This window comes from Hemitrygon akajei, chromosome 8, assembly GCF_048418815.1.
Source record: "Hemitrygon akajei chromosome 8, sHemAka1.3, whole genome shotgun sequence".
Lineage (NCBI taxonomy): Eukaryota > Metazoa > Chordata > Chondrichthyes > Myliobatiformes > Dasyatidae > Hemitrygon > Hemitrygon akajei.
In genome coordinates this window covers 14,951,571-14,965,729 of record NC_133131.1, presented here as the reverse complement: position 1 = coordinate 14,965,729, position 14,159 = coordinate 14,951,571, and positions in this window count along the sequence as shown.

Below are 14,159 nucleotides of genomic sequence, written 5' to 3'. Positions count from 1 at the left end.
CGAAGTCAGGAATCAAAAGGGACTAATGTTCTTAGTTGCTTATATTTCACTGCAAGAGGTATTGTAGGAAAGGCAGATGAGCTCAGGGCATGGATCAACACATGGAATTGTGGTATTGCAGCCATTAGTGAGACTTGGTTGCAGGAGGGGCAGGACTGGCAGCTCAATATTTCGGGGTTCCTTTGTTTCAGACGTGATAGAGCGGGACGGATTAAAGGGGAAAGGGCAGCGTTACTAGTCAGAGAAATCAAGACTATAAGATATAGGAGCAGAATTAGGCCATTTGACCCATTGAGTCTGTTCTGCCATTTCATCATGGCTGATCCATTTCCCTCTCAGCTCCAATCTCCTGCCTTCTCCCCATAACCCTTCATGCCCTGACCAATCAAGAATCTATCATTTTGCCTTAAATATACGTAAAGACTTGGCCTCCACAGCCGCCTGTGGCAAAGAATTCCACAGATTCACCACTCTCTGGCTAAAGACATTCCTTCTCATCTCCATTCTAAAAGGACGCCCCTCTATTCTGAGGCTGTGTCCTCTGGTCTGAGACTCACCCATCATAGGAAACATCCTCTCCACATCCACTCTATCAAAGCCTTTCACCATCCGATCGGTTTCAATGAGGTCACCCCTCATTCCTCTGAATTCCAGTGAATACAGGCCCAGAGCCATCAAATGCTCTTCATATGACAAGCAGTTTAATCCTGGAATAACTTCTGTGAACCTCTTTTGAACTCTGTCCGGTTTCAGCACATCCTTTCTAAGATAAGGGGCCCAAAACAGCTCACAATACTCCAAGTGAGGCCTCACCAGTGCTTTATAAAGCATCAGCATTACATCCCTGCTTTTATACTCATCTGGCAGCAGATTCTTCCAGAGACCCAGTCACTGTGACTCCTCCCGGTAGGTCATCCTCCTCAATGGTATCTAAATTATTGTTATTGAGGGGAACAGCCACAGGTGTACTCAACACTGGATGTGCAATCCCCCTCTTTCTCCTGGCAGTCACCCAGTTACCTGTCTCATGCAAGCTGGGGGTTACTACCTCCCTGAGGTCTGTCACCTCCTCATTCTCCTGCAGGTCATCAAGCTGCAGCTCCAGTTCCTTAATATGTTCTCTCAGGATCTGCATTTTGGTGCAACTGGTGCAGAAGTATTTATCTGGGAGACTGGATGCCTGTCAGACTTCCCACAGAGTACAAAACACTGTCCCTGGAGCCATTGCCTCTATTACTATACACTAATAGTTGAGGAGTGAGCAAATAAGAACAGAGAGAGAGAGTAACTTACGTGACAGTCTGCCTCACCCAACTTGATCTCGCCTAAGAGTGATGAGCCAAAGCCACTCTAAAGATTCACACACTCCAAAAATATGGCTGCTCGGCTTGAACTTGAATTAAATGTCACAGCAGTGCTTAGGACAGATTGGAGAACTCATCTAGCGAGGCTGTGTGGGTGAAACTGATAAAGGTGTGACCATGTTTTATTCCCTAGAATGTAAAAGATTGATGGGAGATTTGATAGAAGTATACGAAATTATGAGGGGTATAGATAAGGTAAATGCAAGCAGGCTTTTTCCACTGGGGTTGGGTGGGACTACAACTAGGGGTCATGGGTTAAGGGTGAAAGGTGAAAGGTTTAAGGGGAAACTTACTCACTTAGAGGGTGGTGAGAGTGTAGAATGAGCTGCCAGCATAAGAGGTAGATGTGATTGTGATTTCAACGTTCAAGAGAAGTTTAGATAGGTACATGGAAAACTATGGTCCAGGCACAGGTCAATAGGACAAGGCAGTTTAAATGGTTTAGCACAGACTAGATGGGCCTGTTTCTGTGCTGCAGTGTTGGATGACTCTATGTAAGAATAGGGGGAGAAAGACATGATTAAATGTCCCATGTTACCATGATCTGGAACACACTGCCTGCAACGACAATAGGAAAAGATTCAATATGACTTTCAAAGAGGGATTAAAGAGGGATTAACTACAGGAGTTATTGAACTGGTTCCCCTTGTTTGTCCTTTCTGTTCTTCTCTGTCTTCCCGCATCCTGCGAGGCTTGCTTCTCCACTGAATAGCTTCATGATTCATTATCAAGATTTGTCCATTAAAAATATGAAAAAAATTGCCTATTCAAGTTAGTATTTGAAATTCGACTTACATGCATTGGGAGTGTTTGGATGTAAAATCTGACATGTTATTTTCACAGAATTAATGCAATATCAAAAAGTTCAGAACTTGAAATTGTGAATTAGAATCCACTTGACTTTTGCATTGTGTGAAAGATGAGATCAGTGGAAGGTTAAATCTTATCTCAAGAGTCTTTAAGCGTCACAGTGCACCATACTAACAATAACGTTAAACTCAAAAACTACCACACATTCCATTTCATTTACTATTGTCCGTGGCCCCTCCCAGCTCCCCAACTAAACAGACTGCGCATGTTCATGAGCAATAAGCAGGAAGCTACGTGTTACCTGTATTTTGATGTTGTAAATTCTAAGTATCAGATTCCTGCCACATTGGGCCATATCCTCCAATGCATTCTAACCATGGGGCTCTCTGGCCTCCCTCTCACCCACTCCCATCTCCACACCCCAAATCAAATCAGTCATACCCCAGGATTGCAGCAATGGTGAACACGAAATATGAACTGAGAAAGGAATAATTACTAAGGCAAAACCACCCTACCTGCAGCGTCCAATGGTTTGATTTAAACATACATAAAAAAGTATTAAAAATGTTCTGTTACTTAAACTGCCTTCCTTGTACCCCTCCTCAGCAAAAGTGGAACATGCCCATTGCTTACTGCAAATTATTGCAATTAACGAAAGGAAATACAGGTTGAGTACCCCTTATCCAAAATACATGGAGCAGGAAGTGATTTGGATTTTGGAAGTTTTTGGATATTTGAATATATAATAAGATAGCATGGGATCACCATCATTTCTGACTCTGAATTCATGTGCTATGGGTAAGCAGTCTTTGTTTTAAATTTGTCCATCACATATATTTACTTAACAGTAAAATTTATTATATACCAGTAATATGTAAATATAATGTGTGCTGTATAACAAAAGCAGCACAGTAACATCAGGAGAATACCTGAATCTGCTGTTGAACAACAAACAATGGCAGACTTTCAGCCGTGTTTTGATTAAAAGGTTACAGTACATGATTTGTATTTTACTTTTCTTAGGTTTTATATAAGGTGTAAAAACAGCCAGCATTGGAGACTTGTTCTGGCAGTAGATCTTTGTGATCAGCAGAATCTGATTTCTTAAATTTCTGCAAACAGCCTGCAGAATGTTCACAATTACCTTCAATTTTCAGTTTGTCATGATAGATCTTTGCTTGTTTCGTGTTCAACATACCGTTAAGCAGCACATGTTCCCTCCAATGCTGATGAATTTGTTCTTTCAATACATGGTCAAGATCTTAATTTTTTTACTTTATGCAGTGTTTTTCTATTTTTCATGAACTTCTGTTCATTACGTATGTGAGGTCACTTCTCAGAAATGTCTGTGGTGCGCGGAGACCTGCGCTTTGCCTGGGAACCTTCCTAGCATCTTGTGTCATTTTCCATTTGTGGTATAATGTCCGTGCTCAAAAAAAAACTCAGATTTTGGAAGTTTTTAGATTTTGGAATTTCGGAAAAGGGGTACTCAATCTGTATTACTCTTATGTATTTTGTTCACAACTGGGCCATAATTTCGTTTGAAGTTCATTCTACAGTTTAGGAAGGATCTTAAAGGGAAATCTGTTTGACCCGTCTGTTCATGTTAGGTTACCACTTGGAGCTGTCACCTCCAAGTGTTTCCCTATATCCATTTACAGAACTTAATAATGCTTATTTCAGATCCTCTTTAAAATAATCCCCAGACCTGTGTCTCAACAGCCATTTATGGTAATGCATCCCACATCCCAAATATTATCACCATGAACGAACTACATTTACACTTATTCCTTCATTCTTCAATTGGCAAGTCACAAATGACCCACTTGACAGTGATTTACTTCTGCTGTTTATCCTTTCAAAACTATTCATTATTTGGAAGATCTTATGCTTGAATCTCTTTTGCCTCTTGGGTCTGCACGGTATAATACTTTGATCCTTGATTCTGATTTAGAACATATTGCTCACAGATTATCCTAAGGTCCCTTTACTGATGGAAGGATTTTGTTTTTGTTTAAGATAATATTTTGAAAGTGAATTTAAGATTATTAACTATATTCCATTTACAGACTAACATAAAGGGGAGAATCTTCTGCAGCTCACATAGATTATCAGAAAGGTTTATCAAAGTTCTTTCTCTGTTGGTTGTGCTTCTGTATTCACCCAGTTTTAAATTAAAACCACAGAGAAAATGTAACCAGGTGAGTTCATCCTGTTCTCTTTAGAAATGATAGATCCACTGAAAATTACATATCTTAGGTACATTTTCATAAAAATGTTTTGAAGTGTGCAGCTTCAGAATTTAACCACATCAGTGTATTCTGCTTTCTTTTCCCTTTAGGTGCAGTATTTTATCCATCAATCTCTCCTCTATTCACAGATTTGTTTTGTTTTACTGTTCTGCTGGATTGTCTCCCTCACTCTACCCTGATTTTTATTGTTCTAAAGCTTTTCTCCTGACCAGGTCCTCTCATCATCCTCATCTCTCCCTTTCCCACCTGTACAGTCCCCTTCAACCCTACAGTTCCTGAGATACTTCCAGGTTCTTGGAGACTAAGTCAGCATGGTTTCTGTAAAGGGAAATCTTGCATGACAGATCTGTTAGAGTTCCTTGAGGAAGGAACAAGCAGGGCGGACATGGAGAGGCAGTGGATGTCATTTACTTGGATTTTCAGAAGGTGCCTGATAAGATGCCACACATGAGGCTACTTAACAAGAGAAAATCCTACAGCATTACAGGAAAGACAGTGGATTGGCTGACAGGCGGGAGGCAGCAAGTGGGAATAAAAGGGGCCTTTTCTGGTTGGCTGCAGGTGACTAGTGGTGTTCTGCAGGGGTCAGTATTGGGACCGCTACTTTTCACATTGTTTGTCAATGATTTAGATAATGGAATTGATCACTTTCTGGCTATGTTTGTGGATAATATGAAGATAGGTGGAGGTTAGGTACTGCTGAGGAAGCGATGCGATTGCAGCAGGACTTAGATAAATTGGAAGAATGGGCAAAAAAGTGGCAGATGGAATACAGTGTTGGGAAATGTATGATCATGCATTTCGGTAAAAGGAACAATAGTGTGGACTATTATCTAAATGGAGAGAAGATTCAAACATCAGAGGTACAGATGGACTTGTAAATACTCCCAGAAGGTTAATTTACAGGTTGAGTCTGGTAAAGAAGGCAAATGCAATGTTGACATTTATTTCAAGGGGAATAGAATTTAAAAGCAAGGGGGTGAACAATGCTGAGCCTTTATAAGACACTAGTCAGGCCGCACTTGGAGCATTGTCGACAGCTTTGGGCTCCACATCTCAGAAAAGATGTCTTGTCATTGGAGAGAGTCCAGAGGAGGCTCACAAGGATGATTCTGGGAATGAAAGGGTTAACATTTGAGGAGCATTTGGCAGCTTTGGGCCTGTACTCACTGGAATTTAGAAGAATGCGGGGGAGGAGTGGAAAGTCACATTACAGCCTACCGAATGTTGAAAGGACTAGATATGGTGGTTGTGGAGAGGATGTTTCCTAATGTGGGGGTAGTCAGAACTAGAGGGCAGAGCCTCAAATTTGAGCGGTGACCCTTTAGAACAGAGGTAAGGATGATTTTCTTTTAGCCAGAGAGTAGTAAACCTGTGGAATGCTCTGCCACAGACTGCAATGGAGATCAAGTCCGTGTGTATATTTTAAGGCAGAAGTTGATTTTTCCCTGATCAGTCAAGGCAACAAAGGATATGGTGAGAAAGCAGGTGTATGAGATTGAGGGGAATCCGGGATCAGCCGTGATGGAATGGCAGAGCAGACTTAATGGGCTGAATGGCCTAATTCCGCTCCTATGTCTTTGGGTCTTGTATCACCACCTCTTCAATATCTGACATTCGAACAATTCTGATTTTAAGTGCTTTACCATAAGCAGTCAAGCCGTTGGCTACATTAGTTCTAAACTTGGGAATTTTCTTGCAAGCATCTTTGTCTCCCTTCTGAGAGATGCTCCTCAAAGCCTATCTCTGACCAAGACTTTAATTGACTAAACTGGTATGTCTTTTGGTAGTCCTGGAGACTTCTTTTAAGAGCACAATTTGAAGCAGCTTGGGTTAATTTTTCTATATTAAAGCAATTATATAAATAGAAACTGTTAAGACCATCTCTAAGAGAAAACTATGTTAAATTACGTCAATGAACCAAACAAGACAATTATATTTGCAAATTCATTCCTGACAGAGGAAGTTATTGCTATCAAATGGTAATCATTCATGTAATTCACAAGACAAAACAGCAAAGTTTATCAAAATAGAATAACTATTTGTCATTTCCATAAACAAGGTATGCAGTTTCAGGTTTTTCCTCCCAAGAGGTTTGGTACAGATTATCCACTGCACAGTGCTGCACTCTAATGGTGACTTACCAATATACTGATTTCCCACATTTCCTTCTTATTTCTGGTTTGTAAAGGTTTTCTTAAATGATTATCTTTGTTTGCCCAAATAAAGTAGCTACAGTTATTTTTTAAATTAATTAATTATGTGCATCTAGTTCCCCTTTCTACAATAGAACTGCATTGGTTATTGTCAGTAGTTTAATAATCGGAGAGGGAAAGAGAGTTTTTGAACTCGTCAGAAACTTCAGAAATAGTGGCAGGTAAACCACCTGAAAGTTCTTTTCCTCACCCTGCAAATGCTGCTTGGTCTGTTTAGCATCTCTAATGCTTCTGTTTCTTTTTAAATCTTATTTATTTACTTAGAAGTTTATCTGATGTTATCTTGTTTATAGGTGACTTTAATCTCTTTCACAATGACAAAAATATATTATCTACGTTGTGCTCCTACTGAAAATATTCCTTAAAGAAGATTAACTGTACCAGATTCATCCTACCCACTACTATTTTATCATTGTTTTCACAGTTACAGCTAATTACCATCAACTATTAAAATGATATGTTATGCTTCTTCACAAATTAATTTGCAGATCATACAAATTTATTTCCATAATACACACTGCTCAATCATTGGGCACTTGAAGTTATATCAGCTTGCTTTTGGAATGGCACTAAGGAAAATGTAAGTTTCTAAAATGGAATTTTAAACTCATGACTAATCACTTGAGGCACACTTCATCTCAAGTTATGTCTTTATGGTAGAAATGCATTATAACCATCTCTTCAGTGTGAATATCATAGTTTTTGTAGGAGATTTGGGCAATATGTAGTGCAGTGCCTTACCGCCAATGCAACTTGAAACATTTCGGATAAAGACATTGAGACAAACTGATTTAAGACATACTTGACTCCTGAACATCTAATGCAAGATCAAGCTGAGTTGTATCTGCTTTTACAAAGTGCCCACTTATCCAGTAAAAAGAAAGTTTCCCTATTCATGGAGATGAAAGTACTCTGGCTGGGTGAGATACATGGATCATATCAAAAATCTTTTGGAGGCATGAAAATCATGTGGAGCTTAGTAATTATACTTTGCTCCTCACTTTTTGCAAAATAATGAAAATATTGAGGAAATGATCTGAATGATTGAATCTGAAATGCCTGCTTAATCATCTCTTGAAAATGTACGCATTGAAGGCTATAAATGGTATTAGTAGGGTGTGCATTTAAGATGAGGAGAGTAGGTTCAGGGGAGATTTGCAGGGTAAGTGGTGGTTGCCTGGAATGCATTGTCTGGGGTGGTAGTGGAGGGAGATAGAACAGGAGCATTCCAGAGGCTCTTAAATACGTAGGTGCATGAATGTGCAGGAAATGAACATTGTGACACAGGGGATATCAGTTTAGCTGGGAATTTGATTACTTGTTTAATTGGTTCAGCAATTGTGGGGCCTCTTCCTGTACTGTACTGCTCTATGTTCTAAGTACAATGGTCAAGGTGGACATAGTGGTCCGATGGATGTTTCCTGTTCTGTACAACTCCATAAACATAAACATGGTGGAATTCAAATCCCTGTGAATGGTGATTACAGTGAGGTGGAAGTTGTCCAAAATCAATTAAGTGCCTTATGTCATTTCAATGGAATTTCTATGCTGAGTTAGAACTAACATGGTGATTTCTAGTTTACTATACCAAAGAAATTGGCTACTTACTGGCCTGTTAGGATGTATTCTGGAGTTATGTATAAATATTAATTTTAACAGCAACCAGTCTTCAGACCTGAATATGGATTGTAGTTTGAGTTTAAAGTACAGCTCAGAACAATGGTGTTCCTGAAGCTGCAGATTGGGGTCAATTGCAAACAAAGGAACACACCGTTAACTCTGTCTATGCATGAATGCAGCCCAGAATCGGTGGTGATTAACATTCATTTTGGGTGCCTGGAGTGTTGGTGTGAAGATCTAGCTATTTGCTAATTATATGTAATTCAAAGGAAGCATTGTATATACATTGTAACTGTAGAATTGTCCTGCTGTTACCTTTGATCTTTAGCATATAAAAATGTCATGTAATATTGGATCAGGGTACCTCTTCAAAGAGTGTCTCCAATATGATGCTTGCTTGTGTACTGAATAAAAGACTTTTTCAGCACACCAGCTTCAGTGTCTCCCAGTGACTTTGATCACAGTCACAACATTACTGCTGACAAAGTAACCCATGGACACCATTCTGGCTCTAGTCCCTGATAAATTTACTCACTAGTATTTGTCTTTGAAGGTTTCTTGAGATCAAAGCTGACTTGCTTCCATTTGACATCTCTGGATCCTGAGATGCTTTATGCAAGATGGAAAAAAACAACAGAGGAAGATTCTTTGCCGAATTTTTTGAAAAAGGGATGGTTAATGCAAACCACCTACCATTCAAACTTCACAGAGTGGAGTCTGAGCACACTGGCAAGAAAGTTCCAGACAATCGAAGATTCCATTCGCACAATTGCAGATGTGGGTGTCAACTTCCACCTATTCTGATGTTGTGGAGCTTTTGCCGGTGCCTATTGGCAAGGGGTTGTCAGATTTCCTGATGACCTTTCAAGATTACGAAGGCAGCTCAGAATTATAGACCCTGAACTGTGGCCAATCAGAGATCAGGATTCATTGGCAAGGGCAGATAAGGCAGAGGCAAGCTGAGTTGCCCCTGTTGGAGTGGAGGGGATTTGAGGCTTTAGTGAAGAGAGTCTTGAGTGAAAGAAGGCGAAAAGATGTAGGCAGATTTTGTTCTTTTTTTCAATGTATTTATGGTTTCTTTTATAAATCTACTTGTGGGATGTGGGAAAGCAAGGGAGACCTCTAATGTCCCTGACAACTTTACCTGCAATAAGTACATTCAGCTACAGCTTCCGACACTGTGTGTTAAGGAGTTGGAACTGGAACTGGATGAACTCCGGATCATTCGGGAGGCTGAGGGGTTGATAACCAGGACATATGGAGAGGTAGTTACACGCAAGGTGCAGGTCACAGGAAACTGGGTGACAATCACGAGGATGAAAGGGTTAAACAGCCAGTGCAGAGTACTGCTGTGGCCAACCCCCTCCACAACAGGCATACCACTTTGGATGCTTTTGAGGGGGACAACCCAGAAGAGAAAAGTTACAGCCGTCAGGTCTCTGGCTCTCTGGCTCAGAGAGAAGGGGGAGAAGAGGAAAGCTGTGGTGATAAGGGTACAGAAAGAATATTCTGTAGATGACAACAAGATTCCCAGATGGGTATGTTGCCTCCTGGATGCCAGGGTCTGGGACATCTCAGATCGATTCCTCAGCAGGTGAGCAGCCAAAGGTCGGGATCCATATAGTATAGGTACCAATGACACAGGTAGGAAGAGGGACGAGGTTCTGCAATGTGAGTTCAGGGAGTTATATGTTAAGTTAAAGGACAGGACCTCTAGTGTTGTGATCTCAGGATTGCTACCTGTGCCACATGCTAGTGAGGCCAGAAAAAGGAAGCTTATGCATATTTAACACATAGTTAAGGAGGGAAGGCTTCAGATTTTTGGATCATAGGGATCTCTTCCAGCGAAGTTGGGACCTGTACAGAAGAGATAGTTTGCTGTTGACAAGGTCCCCCACGGAAGTTTGGTCATTTGCTTGGCATTCAAGATGAGAGAGTAAGTTGGATTAGACATTGGCTTTGTGGGAGAAGCCAGAGAGTTGTAGTAGATGGTTGCCTCTTTGACTGGAGGTCTTGACTAGTGGAGTGCCACAGGGATTGGTGCTGGACCCTTTGTTTGTCATCTGTATCAACAATCTGGATAACAATGTGGTTAATTGTATTAGCAAATATGTGGATGACACCAAGACTGGGGGTGTGGAGGACAGCGATGAAGACTATCAAAGCTTGCAGTGGGATCTGGACCAGCTGGAAAAATGACTGATGGAACTTAATGCAAACAAGTGGGGGGTATTACCCTTTGGAAGGGCCAGCCAGGGTAGGTCTTGCATAGTTAGCAGTAGGGTGCTGTGGAGTGTGGTAGATCTGGGTACAAGTGGTGTCACATGTACAAAGGTTCATAGAGATAGGGTAAATGCAAGCAGGCTTTTTCCATTGAGGTTGGATGAGACTACAACTAGAGGTGATGGGTTAAGGGTGAAAGGTGAAATGTTTAAGGGGAACATGAGGAGAGATTTCTTCACTCAGAGTATGGTGAGAGTGTGGAATGAGCTGCCAACGCAAGTGGTGGATGCGATTTGATTTCAACATTTAAGAGAAGTTTGGTTAAGTACATGGATGACCCAGATATGGAGGACTGTGATCTGGGTGCAGGGCAAGGGAACTAGGCAGTTTAAATGGTTTGGCATGGACTAGATAGGCCAAAGGCCACGTTTCTGTGTTGTAGTTTTCTATGACTCTATGGCACTGCCATTCACTACACATACATATTTAAAGATTTAAAGCCCCACAGCCATTTTGTCGAATCTTTAAATGTGTATGTGTAGTGAATGGCAGGCTCCTTCTGTTTTCCATCAATATTTCTGTTCATGAGGATTCTACTGTGCCAGGATATTACTATAGATACTTAGACATTGCTGGGTGGAGCTAGCAACAAACCACATGTGTTTAACAAAGAGCATAAAAAAGCTTGTACAAAATTGTGGGTTAACTTGTATTAGTACTGATTGCCTCCTAATAGTCTGCTTTGTTGGTATTTCATCTATTGGTTATGTAAACATATTCACTATGATTAATTAACTGTGGAAAAATTGAATATATGACAGAAATGCTATAGTTAATGCCAAAGTAATCACTCCGCTACAAGCTGCTGTCTGAATTTTAAATGCAAGATTTACTACTGCAGCAGCATGAGTGATATTTCATTTGAAACAGTTACATATTTTTAAAATCATGAATAGAATATTGGAAACAATTGCAAGGCAGTAATCTATTTGAAGAATCTGAACTCCTAAGATAACACCATGAGTAAAAATGATTCGTTTAACAATCGTCAATTAAACACAAAGCAGATCACCTGAAATACATAATTTGAGAATGACTGTAAAGGTGATCTCAATTTTGACCTATTGATTTTAATTCAACAATTGTGACCTCGGTGATTCTTAAACAATAACCAATAATCAGATATGATAATACATGTGTTAGCAGTAGCAGATTGAAATGCTACTTCTAAGACAGAGGCACTCTCCCTTTTTACATTGGCCTTAGTTTTGACAAAGTGAAGATAATTCACTTCTTTGTCACTGTGTGTGACTGGAACTGGACAGGAACTGGATTGCTATATTAGTGCCAAGGAGTCACTTTTGCTCCAAGTTAATCTCTACCACAGAAAGAGCCAAAAACAGTATTAAATCCGAATTAAACAATCTTCCTTTGGATTGAGTCTGAGATCATGAAATACCTTTAAGTCAATGAAAATTGCTGCATGTTCTCCTGACTCCCCCCTTCCTGAAGTCCACAATCAATTCCTTAGTCTTGCTGATGTTAAATGCAAGTTTGCTACTGCGACACTGGTCAACCAACTCATCTATCTCTTGTACGCTTCCTCATCGGCGTCTGAGAATCTGCCAACAGAGGTTGTCATCAGTGAATTTATAGACTATGTGGAAAGCTTCAACACATGGTAAATTCTGCACGCTTCTCCTCAAGGGTTAGTTGCTTTCAGATATTAATTGACTTAATGTGGAGCTAAACTCTGCCATGGACCACCCCAAGACCTCATCTCTGTGAGAGGAAGGATCTTTAATGATGGACTTCACCTGGGGACAACTTGAAAGGCTGGCCCAGGACAGAGGGCTTTAGTGAACTGCTGGTACAGCCCATGACCCAGTAGTGGTGATGGGCTTAAGGAGAAAAAAAAGAAGCTAGCTAGCATTTTCTGTATCCACTGCAGAGTTAACCAGAGAACAAAGATTCAAAATAAATATAGAACATTTTTGGAAAAACTCAGCAGGATAAGCAGCACCTGTGGAGAGAGAGAAACAGATGACCTTTCATCAGAATAGAACCTTTTACACTTCCTTGGAAATGTATTCAGCAACCCCTCCACCCCTCCCCAACCCTTTGTTCACATAAATGAGTATTACAACCAGGGACTTTGATCAATTTAATTGAGAATTTTTATCTGTGAATCACATGCTCCTTTTTCACAGCACAGCCCCCAAACAGTGAAAATTCTAAAGCAAGAAAATCTAGAGATTCAAAAACCAACATGCCAGCTGTTCAAAAGTATTCATCCTCCTTTGCTTAGTACTTAATTGAACCACCTCTTGAAGCATTTAGGGCCAGTAGTCTTTTTGAATCAGTCTCTATTTTCACAATGTGATAGAGCACAATTTCTCATTTCTTCTTGCAAAATTGCCCAAGCTGTACTAGGTTAGTTGGGGAGCAGTTGACAACAACCTTGAGTCTTGCCAGAGATTTTCGATCAAGTTAAACTCAAGACTCTGACTGGACCACTCAAGGACATTAATTTTCTTCATTTGGAGCCACTCCATGGTTGCTCTGGCAGTGTGCTTTGGGTTACTCTTCTGCTGAAAAATAAACTTCCTCCCCAGTTTAAACTTTTAGGTAGAGGCTAGCAGGTTTTTATCCAGGATCTCTTTATTTAGCAGCCTTCATCATCCCATCAATCCTGACCAAATTTCCAGACCCTGCTGCTGAAGAGCATCCCCATTGCAAAAGACTGTAAGACCCTAAGACATAGGAGCAGAATTAGGCTAATCAGCTCATCGTCTGCTCCGCCATTCCATCGTGGACCTCTAGCACACTGCTAGTGTCTTCCACAGTGAAGACAGATGCAAAGTACCCATTAAGTTCATCGCCATTCCTTTGTCCCCCATTACTACCTCACCAGTATCATTTTCCAGTAGTCCAATATCAACTCTCACCTCCCTTTTACTCTTTATATTACAGAAAATTTTTTTAGTATCCTGCTTTATATTATTGGCTAATTTGCTCTTATATTGCATCTTTTCCATTCTTATAGCTTTTTTAGCTGCCTTTTGTTGGATTTTAAAAGCTTCCCAATTGTCCAACTTCCTGTTCACTTTTGCGACCTTATATGCCCTTTCCTCGACTTTCTGCCTACTGCTGCCATTTAAGAACTTATCCTTCTGTAGGACATATCTATCCTGTGCCTTGTGAACTATTCCCACCTCTGCTCTGCTGACATTCCTGTCAGTATCCTCCTCCAAACCACCAGCGCAAGCTCCTCTCTCATGCCTCTGTAATTCCCTTAATTCCATTGTAATATGATACATGTGACTTATGCTTCTCCCTCACAAATTGCGGTATAAATTCATATTATGATCACTGCCTCCTAAGGGTTCCTTTACATTAAGCTCCCTAATAAGATCTGGGTTATTACACACACCCAGTCTAAGATAGTTTTTCCCTGTGTAGACTCAATCACAAGCTACTCTAAAAAGCCATCTCATAGTCATTCAAAAAGTTCCCTCTCTTGCTATCTGACACCAACCTGATTTTTCCCAATCCCCTTGTATATTGAAGTCTCCTCTTACAATTGTGACATTACCCTTATTACATGCCTTTTCCAATTCCTTTGCAATCTCAGCACCACATCTTGGCTACTTCTTGGAGGCCTATATATGATT